The sequence below is a fragment of the Brachycentrus maculatus genome, unplaced genomic scaffold (genome assembly GCF_059751285.1).
Source record: "Brachycentrus maculatus isolate JH-2025_06_01 unplaced genomic scaffold, ASM5975128v1 h1tg000322l, whole genome shotgun sequence".
Taxonomy (NCBI): Eukaryota; Metazoa; Arthropoda; class Insecta; order Trichoptera; family Brachycentridae; genus Brachycentrus; species Brachycentrus maculatus.
The window spans coordinates 483,712-499,973 of NW_028281071.1; the positions used below are offsets into that span (position 1 = coordinate 483,712).

Here is a 16,262-nt window from a genome sequence, read left to right on the forward strand (position 1 = left end):
ACCTCGTACTTAACTGGTTCATTAATTTTTATGTCAACGATTTGCCAAAACGAAATTTTCTTTAATCATGAAAACATAAGTGACAGATAAACAATACTCTTCAGTTCTTGACCAAGAAGCGTGGTGACTAAAAATATAGACTACACGAATTTTAGTCTAATTTCTTATTCCCAAGTATTTTCTACACAAAACCGGCAGGATATACAATAGCTTAGTGCGACTTATTTTGCAATAAAGTGGCCTACTTTATGCTAAAGTTTTCATATATTTTCTAACCTATTTTGTGAAATCGTTAAAAAATAAACTAATAAAGAATTACCGTCGTTAGGCGATAAAGTAAGTCTGATGTGGCATATTACCTTTGATCTGGGAAATTAGAAAACAAATTGTCGGAAACTGAAAGAAAAATTAGTACCAATGTGTCAAAGCGAAACTAATTAATGAAAAGCGTATTAAGAAAGAAGTGTTGCCAGAATCTTGTTTACGTACACTAGTAAATATCCTTCTTTTTTTCATTCAAACCCTAATCCGCAACCTATGGTGCATAGGGCACTGCATCATATATATAAATGCAATGTTATCTTGATCGTTAACACATGAAGGAAAGGTTATCAGCCCTCCGCTTTAGGTACCAGTCCAGGGTAATATTTAATAAATATTAGAGTGACAAATCACTTATATTTATTTGACTCCTCCCCCTGGCAATCGAACCCAGGACCTCCGACAAAACAGGACAAAAATTCATTTTTAGAATCACGCTATTAAGATTCCAAACAAATTTCAAGTTATTGAAAGATATGTAATATGTTTAATATATTTATCTAATACATGTCAGTTAGATAAGTGCGGTTGGTTGTATGACCTCACTTAAGGTGAGCTCCGAGATCACGCACTTACATACAACGAGAAGGCCGGGAAATACCTCGAATTTCCACAAATACCTGGGAAATTCATAATATCTCAAGTAGTTTCATTCAGAAAAATGGGTTGTAAAATAATAAAAGTTACAATACTCGTGCGTCATTACTCAGGCGAAAACTTGAAATTAGTGAAATTAGTACACATTTTTTTTTTTAAGTGAGTCAATAATTTACTTCACTCATAGCTTGTGATGTGTGCATGTGTAATATCCGTACTGTGTAAATATGTATATTGTATTTAGGTATACGTACAGATATCATGAGAAATGAATAAATGAAATTGAAACAAACTCATGTGGTAGTTACTTTATTAGAAAAATACGTTTTACGATTATAACCATCCTCGTGATTTTTTTTTCTTAATACCTCGTTGCTGGACCAATAAATCCTTAACATGCGCCTGTGGCACCACATCTCAAACGCCTCCAGCCGCCCCCGTTCTACTTGCCCAATACATAGATAGTCCACGTTTCGCTTCCATACAAGAGAACTTCCCATGCAATATACCTTGTTTTTAAACTCACAAATTAGATTTCTTTTAAAGATTTCTTACGAGGAACTATGAATTAAGTAAAAACTATAATAAACTATGTTCCCGGTAGTGAGAATGGCCCAGCGAGGTCTAGTATTACTTAATTTTCTATGTGTACGTTACATTTTGTTTTTTTTTTTTAATTTTATTCAGAAAAGTAGGATGGTACAGGTTTAAAAGAATACTGATTTTCTTACGAAATATTACGAGATGTTGCGTTTTCACAATAAAATATATAAATATTTTCAGTAATAAAGAATATTTAGTGCCATACATAAATTCATGAACGTTGAATTTATAATGTTATTTTATCAAATAAATATTAACTGAAAAAAATTATACACATCAATCTTGAATGGAATTTGAATGACATTAAAAATATAAAAAAGAGGTATGGTATTCGATGCCGAGTTTAAAAAACATTTATGAAAATAATCAAGCATAATAAAACAAATTAATTCAGCATGTGTTTTAATGTCACTGGGACCAAAATAAAGTTTTTTCCACTTCATTTTAGTCGTAAATAATAGAAAAAATATTTTCACATTTAATTTTTCGAGTTTTCCCAGCAAATCACCAAACATCTCTGTTGATTAGTGTTTCGATATGATGCCAAGTTTTCAGATATGTCATTTTGTTTATATTTAGAGGGAAATAAAAAATATATGCCTGCAAGATGTACAAAAGGCATCTATGTAGGTACCCGTAGAAGACACAAGGTACGTCAGGAGGGATTGTGTGGTGGATTCGTCGACTCGTGATAAGATTCTAACTCTCCTACATACATTTGATTCCTATTTTTAAAGACAAATAGTAAAACAAACGATTTAACTACTGCTGTTTTCGTCGGTTACCGTTAGTTCTTGTCCAATGTAGTTGTTTATATAGATTGAACCACTAGCTATTTTACTTTATACTTCATAACTTAAAAGTCGGTAAACGAATTCAATCAAGTTTTGATTATGTAAGACGTGATTCAAAAAAAGGTTTTATTTTATTGTTAGGTGTATATTTTTAGTAACCGTAAGACGAGGTTTTTTTATACGACATCAATTTACTTTACACCACATCAACAAAAAAATATTACGCTTTGTGCTAGTGTTAAGTAATTAAATAAAATTATCAACATTTTTTTAGTGGATCAAAGTATATTTTTTGTAAGTATCAATCACATGGCCTATCACTCAGTATATGTAGTGGCGTAAAGAAATCTCGGTTTTTGGTATATTTTTTGAAGATAAATTGATTGTTACGTTCAAGATTTTTTATGTTTTAAATGTGGGTTCACTTATATATAAAAACTGAGAACATTGAAAACATAAATAAATATTTTTAAAAAATATATTATCTAAAAAACATTAATTATACTTATTTTTAACGCTTGAATTATTTTCAGTCATAAATAAACGAAGTATTTTCCAATGTCTTTAAAACTCGTTAACATGTAGGTTAATCAACTCTTGAAATAAATTAAGATGTGAAAAAAACTGTAGACATTTCTCAATAATCAAAAAAAAAATATGCGACCTATTTCTTTAAGATTTTCAATGTACGTAGGATTCGCTCTGATTCTTCTAACGCCTGAAAAATGCACGACGCACTGGAAACTTTAAATATCAGTTTAGATTAGTAAATCACGTTTATACAATAAAATAAATTGTTTGTGGAGTACAATTAAATTTATTTTATTTACAACTGCCAATCTCCTTTTGTAAAATTGATTAGCTTCGTTAAACGTGGAAAAATCTAATATTTTTTTTAGTTTGTAAAAAAACTATACTTACTAAGTAAATGTTAATGTAAACAAAATGCGTTTTTTAAGGAAATAGAAAAAATATTGAAAACAATGGTATTTAGTGGATAAACAATAATTCATGAGAATTTATAAGATATAGTAGTTAGAAATTAAAAATTGTAATTAAAAAAATATAAATAAGTATCTTAGCAAAACTATCTGTGATGCAATTGGATTAAAATGTGCTGAATGATTCAAAAGTTAATCTAAATTTGATAAATATAAATCGATATATGTGTGTGTGTTTATTATTATTTTTTAATATATTACAATAGTTTTAAATGATCCATTATCTTCCATATCTCTAATTTTACACATGAAATCGTTACTTAGTCAAAAATACTCGTTGAATTATCCCTTGTCATGTACTAAGAATACGTATACATATCGGACATTAAACCAAGAATAAGTAGGAAAGAAATTAATTTCCGTTTTGCTCTAATAATTATAACCTAGTTTCAAATCATCAGTGTCACCAAATTATTAATTGCTTGTCGATGAAACATAAAATTATCCCCGTGCCAATATTTAAAAAAACGTATCCTTGAAAATGATTACAGTAAAGAATATTATATATTTTTATCGTGACACTGACAGGAAGTGTTTGCTTTTCATTAAGTTTTAAATTATATTAAGGTGACAATTTTGGCATCAAGGATTATCGGAGTAAGTAGGTGATTGGTCGAACCTACTCGCATTTTAAAATTATATCTTGTTGACCCATTCACTTTACCATAGTAATTTAGACTGAAAAAAAGGTAAAATCCTTGGTTTAATCCACGTGAATTACAATTCAGCTATGTGCGTAGATAAGTCTTGTGTATTTGAATTTATCTTTATAATTTTTGGGTGTTTTTCACAGTTGTGATAAAAACTCGACAACTTGGAAAATAAGTATATTTCCCGCCTCTGAAGGATCTCTTTAATCTCGATATACATATATTTATTAATGTCGTATTTAAGTTTTTTCTTATATAAAAGAGCATAGTTTTTGTAACAATATTATGTAGTTTTTCACTTTATATCGCGGTGTGGATCGCCACTAGATACCACTCGGGTTTCCAAACTCAAAACATAGTAAGGGACATTTTTTGAAGTACGTTTTTATTGCATTTTTGGACTAAGTAGATTCTACTAAGTCCAAAAATGCAAAAAAAACGTAGTACAAAAAAATGTCCGTTACTGTGTTTTAAGTTTGGACAGCCGCACTGTGGTTAAGAGTCCTAGAGTTTTATTTCTCTATCAACCATAGTATTTTAACAGGCTAACTATCCATATATAATATAAAATTAAACCAATTTCCTAGTTAATTAAATTAAACACTTCGATCGTGATTGTCAGTCAGCTGGTTTAATGTGCAAAATTCCCTCACAAATCTTAGAAAGATAACAGTTTTGCATTATACGATAATCACAAATATGGAATCATATAGACATAAGAGTATATATACGATTGGATAGGTGCCGTGACGTAGTTGGATAAACGCTTGACCTGCAAAACTGGTGGCGCGGGTTCGATCCCCCCAATTGCAGAATGATTTCAAGAATTTTTAAATCTGTCTGAGAGTTCGTGATGTATCGTTCACATTTACTTTCCCTAACTTTACTTTCCTACCTGCAAAGAAGCCTCTTTAAAAGAGGCTTGTTTTTTTAAACTATTCCTAAAAATACATTTAAACTACGAAAATTTACTGATCGAATGATTAAATTTGAAAATTAATTTGGAAAATTTAAAAAAATTAAGTAACATGCAACTCATTTTTTTTGGTTGTTTAAACATAAACTTTCGTTTTAATCCTCATTTTTTTTCACTCTAATACTTATGCAATATTAAACTGGACTGGTACCTGAAGTGGAGGGCTGATCACCTTTCCTTCACGTGTAAACGATCGAGATAACACTGCGTTTATATGAAGCAGTGCCCTATGCACCATTGGGGTGCGGCAAGGGTTTTATTATTATTATTATTTAATCCTCAGGCGTGAATAGTATTAGTTGGGTGAATGAATTAAAAATAAAATTTGTAAGATCCAATCAAAATTTTAATTTATTAAAAACAGAAACGCTATGACATCTTCATTCAAGTCAAATTAAATTTATAAGAAAATATGTTCTTTATTAAAAAATATTTCTTAAAGATCATAAATTATGATTCACACTGATAATTTATTGATTTCAGTCGGACCAAGCCGCTTTATTTTTTCAGCACTTCTGATTTCGTGAGTCACGTGGCATATTTTCAGCTTACGCAATGACGCAAGGTAGGTAGAATTCAAACTAGTAAAATAATTCAATAGGTATTTCTGCAAATTCACCAATTTTATAATTTAACGATTGTTCTGAAAGATGATTATGATTGAATTTTTTTAAATAGTCTTACCAAACCATTTGAATCTTTTGTCGATGGTTCTGTTTACTGCCGTTCACTTTTTCATTTAAATCTCTGGGAATATTGTAAGTGCCAATTTTTGTTTTACAGGATCTAACAAAATAATAATACAAAGTATGAAGTTATGAAGTAAAAACATTAAAATAAGGTTACGTGTATTCAATTAGCAGTTTTATTTGTGATTTTAATTAATGTTTTGTTATATAATTAAATCGGAATATTATAAGTAGTAATCACTTTCCTAAAGAGATATGATTTTATAAATTTCTGGTTTACATTTTTTTTAAATGTCAATAAAAAATACTTACCTTAAAATATAAAACCTACTTATTATTCAAATTAAATTGATTTATATTTGTTTTTAAAAACATGGTTGGAATCTATCCTTTTTTACCTGGGAATAGTACGAACAAATACAAGAATTTAGTTTATTGATTTTTTAATAAATTTGTTTTATTTTCGTAAATAAATAATTCTTAATGCTTCATAATAATTTCGACTATGTATTTAAAGGAATTCATGTGTCAAAAGATACTAATAGACGTTTTGGCAAACCCACCCTTTTGATCTAAATAAATACTAAAGTGTTAAACGAGTATCAACGAATTTATGTGTTGTTATTATTCCTCAAGAAAATGACAAATAAATGACGTTTCCTCTTTACACAAATATGCTTTGGAAAACATGAAATGATGTTGCAACAAAAATTAAGATTTAATTAATAATATTTAGGTATTAATTATTCAATATTTTACAAACTTATTTTAGGCTCATTCAGTAGTATGAACATTGTAAGTTTTGTTTGTTATTAAGTATATAATAGAAAAATACCAGAAAGGAGAAATTTTAATAAAATGTTTAATAAAAAAAGCTTTACTAAAGAAATGAATGAAATATTAATCATTATTAACCTTTTAAATACGCTGTTTAAGATCTTTGAGAGTATAAACATATACTAATGGGAGCAGGTGGAATGTAAGCAATTGTGTCTCTTCATGAAACTCACAATGAGTTATAATTATTCTTTTATTCTCGCGAGAAGAAACACGCTGGCGCTGTACGCAATAAAGCGAAACAATACGTTCAGGTTTTTTCTTCACCAAACAAATGTATACAGAGAATTGTACAGTGAAATTAAATAAAAACCTTACTCCCAAAACTTTGAGTGAAGATTCCAAAATTTCCTAAATTTTGTTCACAAATGTTAAAATAAAACTTCTCTTAAAAATACAATATTTTCAACTTCAAATTTTTTTTATCTTCTCTTCATGGGAAGAACGGTGAATTTTACAGTGTGTGATCACCTCAACTAACTAATTACAGGTCAAACGTTTTGTAAATGCCTGGGCTACATATTGTTATCTCAATTTGAGATATCGATAATGATTTTTTTGGATCAATTTCTCAACAACATAATGATAGCTGTTTCAATACCTGGTTAATAATTGTTTAGATAGTTCAATAAATCAAACGTAGAAATCTACTAATATTCATGTTTTGTTGATTTTTTTTAATCGTTCACTGACAAAAACTGAAAGCATATTTTTTGTACTGTATAATCAAAATATTGTTATTTTTTACCTTGATTATAGAATATACTTGATCACAAAAGATAAAAATGTATTTTTTTAGATACTGGTAAGAAATCTTATGATTATAGAAATCTGTCAGAAATGATTACAGAAAAAAAACACCTAGGTACAAGAACGAAAAAAAATGTTTTTGTAACTACACGAATATTTTAAAAATTATTTTACGTGACAATTAAACAAAATGAAGTTTTAGTAAAAAATTGTGAAAATTATACAAATTAGCAAGTTAAAAAATATATATTGCCCGTAAAACTAATGGAGTAACCGATTATAATTTACCAAAACAAAAAGATGGTCCTGAGACTTTGACAAAAAATCTTGGCCTTTTATCAAATCGCAAGTTTATGATTAAAACCCATAAAAATTCCACTCTTCCGAGAACTAGACAAAAAATAGAATTCTACATGTATTTCAGGATTCGTTGCGGTCGAATCTAAACACACATCTTAAAATGTTTCATTGTTATTGATTCCCGTATTAAAATCCGATTTGTATTATAGATAAAATTATTTCGTTTTTACTCTAATAATCATATACTTATGTTTTCGCGAAAAACTTATTTCGACACTTTTTATTGGCAATGGAACTATGTTGTTCTGCAAACGCTGTAATATAGCTTTCCTCTTTATTTTGAATGCGAAATAAGCAAATATTTTCTTATTTTTAATTTCATCGCGATCTTTGTAATTTTGAAGCGTAGCGTCATCCTGTCACCGATATTATTTTAGGATTGTATAACGGATATTGGCGTTTGCAAAAAAAAATCCGTTAAGTATTACACAATGTTTTTAAAAGCATATTTGAATGACGATGTCCGATGCCCAACTCGCTGAAGGAGATAAACGCTAAGATGAAAGCGAGTGGGATTAGCCCAGAGGAAGAGCGAACTATTCGTCAACGTATAAATACGCAAAAAGTGAAGAGAAAAACGTCGGATCTGGACTCGAGTAAGTTTAATCAAGTTGCATTACTAATGGGTGGTGATATCAAATGTCGCGAATTATTAAAATAGTTTACTGTAGGTTGTTGAGTATTATTGGCCTACATACATATATTAACGTTTCTCCGAATTCGCGCTGACTCCTCATTATAAAATCAAACTGAATCTAATCCTCTTCTCTTACCGTCTTCCTCGACCATGATTCCGTAGTGAAAAACTCCGTCATCTTGACTGATATATCACTCACTTAACTGTCAAAATAATGAGAGCACTGATTGCGATAGGGACTGACGCGCCCTATCGGACAAACTTCACCACAGCGAACTTTGAACTCAAATCGATCCGACCTCTCGATTTCATTTTTCGGATATTTTTGATCGAGATAACTATCCAAAACGCGGCAGTAAAATGGACCGGATGGATGAAAGAATCTCGTAAACTATTATCCACTCGGTGCCCGATTGTTTCACTCGGCACTGGAGTTTGGAGACACTTCTCGCAGGTCCGGAATATACTGGGAGACTGTTTCCATCTGATTCGCCGTCCGGTCGCCCAATCACTAAGAGGATTCCACTCCGGAAAGTCCCGCAAGCTCTGGCAAAACCGAAATACACGGGGAATATTTTATAACGACCCGACTTTGACTACACGTCATATTAAAGTAGACCACGCCACACCGTGAGACGGAGAAGTCCAGCGAGGGCATAAACAATAAATTAAAATGCCATTTTCCTAGCATGGTTTCCGTCATTTATTCCGCAAGTCGAGCGGTTCAATCACGTTGCAAGGCTCCGTAATTTGTATATATTTATGCTCGGTATTCGCGTGCCAATTACGTACAATTCCAATCAAATTAAATGCTTAGTAAATCTTCAAAATTTTCCAATGACGGTTTACATTTAATACACAACTTATTTTTAGCTACAACTACAAATTTAGCAATCATTGCCGCATTCCGTATATTGATTTATAAAACCAACAATAGCAATCTCTAACCGATTCATTGTAAGTAAATCTACATAAGGATCTAAACTTTTGTAATTCTATATAAATTTTCCTCTTGCCCCTATTTTAAAGTCTTGTCTACAAGTAGAACGATAAGGATAGGGAAGGAACGAAAAATAATCACTAATACTCAGACCAATTACAAATCAATATTAATTTAATTCATTTTGCTATGGGTGGGAATCAAACCCCCGGCATCAGTTTTACAGTCGAACGTCTTTACTACGCCACGACGTCTATCTGCATCGTCGCTTCTAGATCAGAAATTTTTGATACTTAGTAAATGTTTTTATTTTTAAATTCATGTTTAACTGAGTAAATACTAAAAAAATGTATGGGAAATTAATGATTAAATATAAAGTTGCGTGTTTAAATATTAACTTTAATCAATCGTGTTGAAATAGTGGCATTTACTAAGTAAAACATAAATAAAAAATAGATGGATTTCACCACAGAGTGACTGCCGAATCAATTAATGAAGAAAGTTTTTATTTTTACTTTTATCATATTTCAACAATCATTTTATTTGTTGTTTCGGCCTTCACTTTGTGGTAAGACATGACAAAATTTGAAAGAAAACAGTTGTTTTTTACCACTTGAGTTATATTTATTTTACTTAAACAAATTGAATTAATGTAACTCAAGTGGTAAAAAACAAGTGTTTTCTTTTAAATATCAGTTTGCGATATCAATTTTAATAAAGATTTCACGTAATATATATTTTTTCGTATAAATGATACGTTGTTCGTAACGCGAGGGAAACGTTGAGCAAGCCGCTTGGTGGCTGATCGCTGGAGCTTTATAATTAAACCGAGAGCTTCGTCGCTCCCGTAGGTAATACTCGTGTATAAATAATAAGATTGGTATCTTTTGGATGTACAAAAATACGTCGTTGTTTAGCGTCTGGGCGCACGTGAGTGTCACTGACAGGCCACATAAATCTACGTGTTTTTTTTTTATTACGGCAGCCAACTGTGTCTAATATTTGTTTGCGCTGCACCAGCGAACATTATTCAAAGTTTCTTCTCCCGCTTTACAAAAATTTAACATTTTAAAGGAGTTTGTTACGTCAGCCTCCGTAATGAAATGCTCAGCACGCTCGGCTACAGTACTGGAGGTCCCGGGTTCGATTCCTAGGGGGGATCAAATAAATATAAGTGATTTTTTCAATATAATATTTATTAGACTGGTACCTGAAGTGGAAGGCTCATCACCTTTCCTTCATGTGTTAACGATCAAGATAATACTGCGTGTTTACATGATGCAGTGCCCTATGCGATATCGGATGCGGAAAAGGGTTTGAATAGAAGATTGTGGAAAAGTGGTTAACATTCAACGCGAACATGTGTGAGGTATAGTATAACTTATCATGTAAACGCAGTGTTATCTTGATCGTTAACACGTGAAGGAAAGGTGATCAGCCTTCCGCTTCAGGTACCAGTCTAGGGTAATATTGAATAAATATTAGAGTGAAAAATTCACTAATATTTATTTGACCCCCCCTAGGAATCGAACCCGGGACCTCTAGTAGGGTAGCCGAGCGTGCTGACCATAACACTACGGAAGCGGTTCTCTACCAAGTAAAATAAATCCATGTTATTGAGATAATTTTACCACTTGGAACTCTTTTGATAATAACTCCTTCTCTAGGACTCAAACCTAGATTCTTTCAATGCTTGGTCCTTAAATTTTAAGACTGTTTTAGATATTAATAAATTTCATGGTTAGAATAAGACTGAATAAATCAGTCGGTAAGAGCTGATATCAAAAATATCAAGTTTCAAGTCCTATATCAGACAGCTGTTTATTTGTTCTTCTGAAATATATATTTATTTATTTAAACTTCATGTACAGAAAATAATAAATACATTGGCGGGCTTATTGCTAAAAAGCAATATCTTCCAACCGACCAAAGACGGACTAGTGATATTGATCAAAACGTTTGATACCATATATAGCCGTTTGCAATCAGTGGGCAGATAGTACTTGAACATTTAAAAAAAACATAAATTACAAATTGACATTTAAAAAGAAACATAAATTAACAAAAGACGATAATAAGGAGGGCAAAGGAAGAAGGGAGTTTAAGGAAGGAGGTAGAGGGAGGAGGTTTGATCGACAGTTAGGATTCTAATGACAGATAGTAATGTCTCAGACGTTTTTAAAAGTTAATACATATTATTGTCTGATGTAATAGATTTTATCAAAAAACTAAAAAACAATTATTAACAATTAGACAAAAAAGTATTCTAGGATTCTAATGATAAATAGGTAGAATCAGGCAGCAAGTTTAAGAAAGAGAGGAGGGGTCAGGGGAGGAGGAGATAAACAGTTAGGGTTCTAAGGTAAGATAATGACGTTTCAGGCGTTTTTTGAAGGTTTAGTATATAGTATATATATTTAATTCATGTCGTTCATTGACTTTACATTATATGTGGCTTTATTATTAGATGAATTTGCATTTATACAAAATAATTAAATCATCATTTTTATATTATTCCTCATGCATTTTTACCACAGAAAGAAATGGACATTGGTTTTGAAATTGGATACATTCACAAATTGATATAAAAATTCTTAAGAAAAAAATTAAAGCTCTATATATTTAAATCTTAAAAAAATATTTTAAAAAACTATTTTATCTTTTATTATATAACATTAAACCACGAGTGTAAGTCCCTTTTTAAGCACAAGAGCACAGACTCTTTTATGGAGAGGCACAGCGAATCGAAATATAAAAGTTCTCCATATGTATAAATGATTCAAATGTATTATGTTATAAATAAAAATGTAAATATAATAAATGAATAAAAAAAATAAAAAATACATCGAAAATTAGAAAGAGTGGTATGTAGATCTAATTGATAAATAAACAGTAGTTTTAAAAGTACACACCAACATGTTCTGTTACAAGGCTAAACTAAAAATACTCTTTTCCCGATCTTTATTATTAGAATCGATTTTTAAACAGAGTTTCATTTAATTATGCGTACAGATTATTTTTAAGTGTTTTTGGGTTTATTTAAATTAACGATATATTATTAATTCCCAGATAAAATCACAAAATTATTTGTGTATACTTATTAGTTCCCGCAGTATAAAGTTTAATCCCGGGTCGTTTTATTATAGGCTTCAAATAAATTGTTTTTTTTTTACAACACTACCCACGCGGCGGCGTTGAAAAACAAAACTCCTTTGTGAAGATGAAAGTGAACCAAAAAATATCAATGTGTAAAGAAAGTAATTAATATTAACAAGTTAATTTGGGTCATTTAAACTGATTTTAAAATTATCGAAACAAGCGTGGTACATTGTTTGTTCTTACAAGTTTAACGATATTGTTATTTAATATGTAAAAAAAAAGTCAATCATTTTCTAAAATATTGATTTGGGGTCGTCTAGATCCAATTTTCCACCTCCATAGTTGTCCTTTGTCCACCTCCATAGTGTAGTGGTTAGCGCGCTAGGCTACCATGCTGGAGGTCCCGGGTTCGGTTCCCAAGAGGGTCATAATAAATATTAGTGATTTTTCAGTATAATATTTATTTAATATGACCCTGGACTGGTACCTGAAGCGAAGGCTGATCACCTTTCCTTCGTGTATTTTACGATCAAGATAACACTGCTTCTATACGATGCAGTGCCCTATGCACCATTGGGGTTCGGATAAGGGTTATAAGAAGAAGAAGAAGATCCAATTCATACAAGGCTACTACTTCCTTTGACTGCTCCGCTACATTACCCTGGATTTTGTATTGATGAAACACTATCTGAAACTCTATAACTTAAAATATGCAGATGATGCTGTTATCATCAGTAAATAATCACTGATGATGACAGCACCATATGACATAGGTCGAGGACTTTAAAATCATTGTTGACAATATTTAAGGTGTAGTACGAAAAAATTGTTGAAAAAATCCCCTTTTGTGCAACTTCTTCTCCTATTTCTTACAACCGAAGGCGGCGACTCTTGAGATGTTACTGTGTACTTGGGATCTCTTCACGACGTACAATCCTTTACCCTCAGGGGTGATTCGGGAATCAGAATCCAATCGGGTGACTCCGTCTGGATATAAAGTTTTGTACATCAACTTGTGCCCGTGTATGTTATATGGATCTAGCAACACTGCGTCGATAACCACTTTGAACAACACGTCATTAGTTTTAAATATTGTACTACCTGTATTAAACATATCGCTCACTCCTTTCAAGAACGTCATACATCAAAAATCGTCAATTTTCAGTTGTGCATGTTTTCGGAATGCCCAGAAAATCAACTATATCCCAGCAAAAGTGGCATATTTTTAACTTAAAATTTACCCGCTACAGGGCAAAAAGTGTTGTTTTTGCATTTTGAAGAAACGGTATTGTTTAATTATTTTTTTAAAATAAACTTAATTTTTCAAATGGAGAAAAAACATTTAGGTTTTACCTAAAACGATCTGTTGCACGGTAAAAAGTTCAAAAAGTGGCTTGATATTTATTTTTAATACATTGTATTATATTTTTAAACATTAAAAATGATCTCCTGAAAAATCAAGTTTTTTTATATTTATGACGTTCTTGAAAGGAGTGAGCGATATGTTTCCAAAAAGGCAGCATTTAAGAAATTGGTAGTACGTTTAGAAGCTTAAGATATAAAGCATCGTTGAAATGCACGATTGTATTTAACTGTATTATAGTTTAAGGCGATTTGGTTGGATAGACCATGTACGTCGCGTGACTCTTTAGAGCCTTAATCAAGCTTGCCTCTTTTACAAGGCATCCCGCCGCCGCACGTTCTCTGCTGACAATCCGTCGTCAGTTCTCGTCTGAATTTCGGGACGCCGACCTGATTTGGAAGCTGGCAGCCGAGGGCATTTTGCCTGAGAGCCTGGAGGCATTTTGTGAACTACACATGCTCCAAAAAGGGAGCGGATATGGTTATGTAAGTAAGTACTATTTGTACTATTGGTTATCGATAATTATATACAAATTATACTTTGGCTGTTTCCGCTTTAGATCGGGTGCAAAAAATAATCAATGTGCAATTCGTAAGAAAACGAATACAAAATATGAATCTGAATCAACTATAAAAAAGATTATTTTCCTACTAGTAGAAACATTATAATGATGTGGAAAATAGCTAATGGAGCCTTTGGATTATTAATTGAAAAATAAAATTTAATTCACTTGTAGTTCTTTCTGCCTAATTCGGTACTGTAGAATATTATCGGGGTCAAATTCTTGATTGAAAAATAAAATCAACATGATTCTATTCCTAATACTGTCTATAGTCGTCAGATATGCAGAGTATGGTGGATAGATGTGTATACTATATAGTACCATGTGAGATCGTTGCACCATTAGACATTAAACGGATCAAAAAATAAACTCTAACTAAAGATCTCGAGATTATTTTAGTATATTGTTGAGAAAGACCAGTGATTGATCTTTGCAGAAACTAGAACATGCAGTCACGGGTATATTATTGTAATCAATAACGAAGGTTCCAGTTAAAGAACTCTCTAAGTACATCTTTAAATACTATGATTTTGGTGACGGCTTCAATTTATTTTTTAGAGCGTAGAGATATACGAACGTACATTTGTGGATGGATGTACATTTTATGTGGTCATTAACCCAGGCAAGTCTTTATTGCATATACTCGGATCATACCTGAAAAGCATTATTCAACTACCAAATAATGTCTTATGGAAAAAGTAATTTAAAAAAAAAAACATTTGTACTACAGTGAAATATTTTTTCTTAAAATATAAAATAAGTAAGGAACAAACTTTCAAAACTTTTAAACAAAATACCAAAGACATAACAAATAAATTAAACAAATCAGGGGTGAACAAATTAACTTGCCACGATTGCAGAGCCTTTTATATAGGCAAAACATCGCGTTCATTTCACATTAGAATTAAGGAACATATGAGATGTCTTAATAATAACAATTTTTCGGAATTCGCTGACCACGTCTTGTCAAATAATCATTCATTCAATTAATGGATAAAAAAACAAAGTCTTTTTATTTCTCAAAATAATATATCAATATGATCCACAAAGTTAATGCTTTCAATATTCAAAACAACAAACTTTATTTTACAAATGAGTAAAAATGGTTCATATTTTATAAGCAATAATAAGATTTAGCGATCGAATATAAGTGTCATTCTGTCCAATCTATTGTGAAACCGGTGATTTATTTTATGACAGCTTCTCAAAATCCTCGGAAGTTTATCGTCCGGAAAGATTCCGATTTGACATTAATTTAGGGAAATTCCTATAAAATGCATTATTTATGTACCACATGTGCTACTTTAGAAACGGTGCATTGAACTTTAGTAAACAAACGTTGAAAGTTTAAGGACTTTAGGCTTCAAAAAGTCATTTAAACGTCTAGCCTCCATTACTTACACACAATGGCGTGCACAAAGTTTTTAAAGGCAATAAGGAAAAACAGCGTATTATTATTTATTTTACATATCTCTCATAACTCTAATGCGAGTTTTGTCGCGGAGAAATAACTGAGAAAACTAGTAGGTAGATTTAAAAAAATATATGTTTTCAATCGCGTCAAACGCACAATTCTTTCGCTATCACAGTTTTATATATTTTTTACCTTTAAACTTTGGTAGGCACCGCTCATATGTCTATATGAAATGCACGCTACTGCCTACACATATACTCGTACATAATATAAAGATGTTTCAAATATATGAATAAGGTAATATCACACAGTTGAAATATCGAATTTTAAACGCTTTACATGAAAATAGTTTTGTCAATTCTCTTTGTATTTAAATAAATAGGAGCAATCAATGATTTCATTCAATATTTTCATTTTAGAAATTCAACTATCAAAACACGTTTTTGTAAATTGATGGTAAATGACGAAAAAAATATTGAAAATGACAAATGTTGTAATTATTTTATTCCTTTTTTTAATTCATAGTAGGTATTTATAACATATGGTACGCGTGCCGAATCTTTTTGTGTTTACAAAATATTTATATACCGCAAATCGTACGAAGCACAAATACAGTTTTGAGTAAGTACCTACATTTTTAACATACCAACAAACAAAAACCTAACACCA

At 31.1% G+C, this 16,262-nt stretch overlaps 1 protein-coding gene across 9 annotated transcripts in view; it reads right to left on the reverse strand.

Moving 5' to 3' along the window:
- tmod (tropomodulin) overlaps positions 1 to 16,262 on the reverse strand; it is a 119,489-nt gene that overhangs the window by 39,841 nt on the left and 63,386 nt on the right. For 2 of the 9 annotated variants that reach the window (XR_015838349.1, XR_015838344.1), the window contains exon 1: positions 8,352 to 8,708. The exons of the other annotated variants lie outside the window; for them this stretch is intronic. The gene's annotated coding sequence lies outside the window, so the exon portion shown is untranslated. Of the gene's footprint in view, positions 1 to 8,351; positions 8,709 to 16,262 lie in introns of those variants that run through there. 9 annotated transcript variants of the gene reach the window in all.